The sequence below is a fragment of the Betta splendens genome, chromosome 5 (genome assembly GCF_900634795.4).
Source record: "Betta splendens chromosome 5, fBetSpl5.4, whole genome shotgun sequence".
Taxonomy (NCBI): Eukaryota; Metazoa; Chordata; class Actinopteri; order Anabantiformes; family Osphronemidae; genus Betta; species Betta splendens.
This window is the reverse complement of record NC_040885.2, coordinates 15,855,499-15,860,113: the sequence shown is the minus strand read 5'-3', so window position 1 is coordinate 15,860,113 and position 4,615 is coordinate 15,855,499. Positions and strand designations below refer to the sequence as shown.

The window sequence follows — 4,615 nt, the reverse complement described above, 5'->3', positions numbered from 1 at the left end:
CAGTCTAATGATTACAGACACGAGGTGGAGCTTGACAACAGCACTAGAAAGGAGACAGAGGGGAAAAAAACATAATGATAAGGGCCCTCGGGCACCACATGGGAGGGAGGGGGGGGAGGGAGGGGGAGGCTGCCAGCTCCTTCACTCTGGGAACCTCAAGATCTGCAATTCCCCAACCTTTTCACTGGGCCAATGGTTAAGGGCTTGGAGAATTGAGTTGCTTTTGCTGCTGTGCTGGAGAAGGAGGTTGAAGGGAATTCAGCACAGTGGCACAATATTTGTGGAGCTGCCAAAGTACTGGCGACTTGAAGGAAAGGGGGGGGGGGGGGGGGGGGGAAGAGTCCAGAAGCAAGTAGACAGAGAGAGGAAGTGGCTCTGTGATGTTCTGGACTTTCTTACTGTACAAATCTGTATCTGCATTGAAGTCGTGTCCTTGAGTTTAACTAAGAAACACTATTAACATTAAACATCAAGACCAGTAATGATGCAAATGTTGCTGAGTTCATCTCGTAGTGTCAGTCTTGTTTTTGCTGACCTCTAGTGGCTGGACCCACCTTTGCCCGGTGCTGGTCCTGCAGGTGCCTCGCAGCACGACCCGGGTCCCGGGCCGCAGCAGAACCGGCTCTTCGGCCTTAAGTTCGTCCATGAGCGGCTTCTTTCTAAGCATCTGCAAAGCGCTCGGCACCTTCCGACCCCGTGTTTACAGGATGTACCCGCGCGCTGCCACAGACGCAGACGCTCCTTTATGCCGTCGTTCATCTTTTGTAGAAGAGAGACCATCCAAGCTGTAGAAGTTACTAAATGTCAGCTGCCTTGTGCTGTTTTTTAAAAAAAAGTTACAGGAATTTCTCATTTCAGGACCAGAGAACTACAAAGACTCTATAGAGTACGAATAAGCAGAGGAATCCTTCCAACGAACAGCAAGAAAAGCTCACACGTTTAAGCCATTAAACATGTCCAATGCGTTTGAGCTGGAGCTTGAAAAGCGCAACACAAGCTCTTTACTCTGTGGATAATTGAACGCTATCACAGTGTGTTACACTCGTGTACGAGGAGCGGCCACGTATGGAAACGACACCCGCGTACCGCGACGTTACAGCACGCGGAGCGTTAATGGGGCGATAAAACATACAGGGGCCTGTGCACACATGCATGATGCACCCCGGCTCATCACTCAAAGGCAACCGACACACACACACACACACACACACACACACACACACACACACACACGCACACACGCACACACACACACACACACGCACACACACACACACACACACACACACGCACACACACACACACACACACACGCACACACACACACACACACACGAATCAGCATTTATAAATAAGAGATGGAGTTGTGATTCACAGCCTAATCTCGGAGGAACCAACAGCTTGCTTCGTCGCCGAGGATCAGCCGAGGTGAGTGACTGGGACACTGCTGGCTTCCAGGAAAGCAATTTGTTTGTTTATTGTCTCTGTGTTTTGTTGGTGGTTACAGTTCATTGCGAGCCGCCCGTCTCGTGTATTCTCCTTTAAACGGCGTCTATAAAACATGGGCTGTGCCCCCCCCCCCCCCCCCTTTCGTCCACGACGGAGCCGTTGCGATGCTGCATTTCCATCTCCGCGGCGCAGCCGCGAGCTTCCACCTTCCAAAGCGCCACACGGAGTCATTGGAGCCGGAGCCGCGGGGGGCGGAACACACCGAGCCGTCTGCACAGAGGAGCCGCGCAGCTGAAACGGGAGTGACCCTGCAGAGACGGACGACGCCTCGTGGTTCTGCGAGGCCGCAGCGTCAGCGCGGCGGTGGATGGATTCAGTCTCTAACGTGATGCGATGCTAAAATGCACGGTCAGGTTCTGGGCACTCGAGGACAAGAAACTCTGCATGTGAGAAAGCAGCACAACAGGAAACACGAAAACATGATCCTCACACGGAGGACTTCCACCTCCACTCGCTGTAATAGTCCAACTTCCAGAGCTGTGAACACACATTTAGAGCGTGAAAAATAAGGTGAAAGTATTGTTTTGTCACATGCCTGCGAACACAGGCCAGACACTTGTATTATGCCCTATTGATCTGACAGAGTGCGCAGGAAGCTGGCGGAGAACACAAACGCTGCCTGGGGTGGCTCTTTAAAACTAGAGACAAGCCTCTTATCCACGGTGTTCACTTCTTCTGGAAATCACCTGGTGGCTCATGCATATCAAGTACTCTCCCAAACCTCAGCCTGGGCTTCTGCACACACACACACACACACACACACACACACACACACACACACACACACACACACACACACACACACACACACACACGCACGCACACACACACGCGCACACACACACGCGCACACCACACACACGCACATACACACACACACGCACACACACGCACACACATACGCACACACGCGCACACACGCGCACACACACACACGCACACACGCGCACACACACGCACATACACACACACACACACACACACACACGCGCACACACACGCACATACACACACACACACACGCACACGCACACGCACGCACACACACACATCTAACCTCAGCAGCCTTTACGCTGCTGTTCAGCGCGTTGACGTCGCAATAACGGGATGTTACGACTTTATTCTGAGCCTTAAACTCCGTAACAAATGGCCACTTTCGCCACGACCACTGCACAGCGCACAAATCCTGTTCCCATTTCCACCGCTGCTGTGGAACACAGAGGAGCTGTCACGGGGATCCCGGCGCCAGTAATCCCAGGGTGGCCTTTGCTCTGCCTGTCAGCAACACCGACCAATAACACTCCACCATAAAACCCTCCACAACAACAGCGGCGGCGGCCGCTTCGAGGGCTGCTGATGCCCGTCTATAAAACAATATAATTGCTGGCCTGTCAGCGCGTGTGAAACAGAATATCTAGGCTCCTCGGACTCTCTGAGGGAATGTCAATTAATCACAGGTCTGTATGAGTGTGGGGTTATTACCATCCCCATATTCTGCAGGATGAAACGCGATGATAGCACTAATTGAGGGCAGGAGGGAGAAAAGGAGGAGCGGGTCGTATAATACTTGTCAGAGGGATGAAGGGCAGATAAAAGAAGCAGGTGGGAAAGAGAGATGAAGACGGGGCAGCATCCGCGCTGATATGTAGCGGTGATCATGAATATCGCGGCCGACAGCGAATGCAGCGGTCGCTTTTCATTAGCGGACGCATCCGTCTTCTCATAACGCAGCATAAAAGCTGGAGTTGTCTGCAGTCGTAAAGAAGCAGCTCGCGGCTGCGGCCGCTTGTTCGTACTTTGAAGATGAGGGGAATTACAGTGATGGAGCCGCGAATTGAGCTCAGGGTCCCGTGTTCGACGCGGCCCCTGAGTCTGAGTGGGAGTGAGGCCACAGACGAACCAGCTAATTCGATGTCATCCGTTTCATCGCTGACTATTTTGCCTTTGCCCTGATTACGCTACATGATAAGTTCTGAGACCTCATCCTCTTCTTTGTAGAAACTCATAAGATGTATATACACATTTAAAAAGAATGTCAGCAAAATGTGAAGTCAAGTGATTTTTTTTTTTACTGGTTGACTTCACGTTGCTGCACAGATCTCACTCTTACTCCACCTTAAGTCGTCATTTTCCGGTGCCTTAGTTAATAACTATTCATCCACATATTGTCTAATCCATAAAGGCAGTGTATTCACCACTTTGACCATTTTACCAGTCGTACCTGAGCTTCGGCGCCAAACACATCACAGTATCATTAGTTTGCGCCACATATGGTACCTCTGACTTAGTTTGAATGAAGCCACGGGGACGGAGGCTCGCACCTACCTGTCGTCGTGCTGTCAGTTACTCCTGGGAAGCGTCCCGCTCATTTATTCTCCATTGTCAGCCAGTAAAACCCAGAGACCTCTTCCTCTCACACAAATGCCATTTCCTCGTCGCTTCGAGTCATCGCATCACCTGAACTGAACGCACCGCTGCAGTGTCAGCGCTCTGTTGGCGCACAATCCTCCAGTCAAACCAGTCCGAGCTGCGGCTGCCGGCGACTCGCGGGCGCTGGACTTGAAAGTCTATAAAAGTTCCCGGTCCTGCGGCTCCGAGGCGCAACTTCTCCTCCGCCAGGGCAACGCAGCGGCTGGACAACACTCCGCACCGGCGCTCGTCATTTTTTGCATCCAAGCATGATTTTTTTTTTTTTTCCCCCTCACCGTCCTCCGTCCATCGCAGTTGAGTTCAGGCAGCGTCTTCTAGCACTTGGAGGAGCAGATCCGAGGCGTCCGGGAGGATGACGGACAGCGGGCGGATTCATCACGGCGTGCTTGGAGGTCCCGCCTGCGGTGCTTTAGCGCCCCCCAGCGGACGTCCGTGGCCCCGGTCCGTGGATGAGGCGTCAAGAACGAGAGCCGGCGGTTATCGCAGATTTTAGAAGACTCTGATAATGATAGCAACATCATCAGAGCTTAAAAATCACGACACCACACACGCGTGACATAATGAATGATGACGTTTATAGATTCATTGACATGAGTCAGAATATGATGTGAAAAGTCAGGGAGCTGTTTTTGTGGCTTTGCCCAACGAGAAACTTAGGGACCGTGTGGAAATGATT

The 4,615-nt window shown here is 52.0% G+C and overlaps 1 protein-coding gene across 1 annotated transcript in view; it reads right to left on the bottom strand.

Annotated features, from left to right (window-relative positions):
• Positions 1 to 4,355, bottom strand: part of tafa3a (TAFA chemokine like family member 3a) — a 55,614-nt gene extending 51,259 nt beyond the window's left edge. Inside the window, exon 1 of the mRNA XM_029152076.3 lies at positions 3,835 to 4,355. The gene's annotated coding sequence lies outside the window, so the exon portion shown is untranslated. The remainder of the gene's footprint in view (positions 1 to 3,834) is intronic.
• Between the last annotated feature and the right edge of the window lie 260 nt (positions 4,356 to 4,615).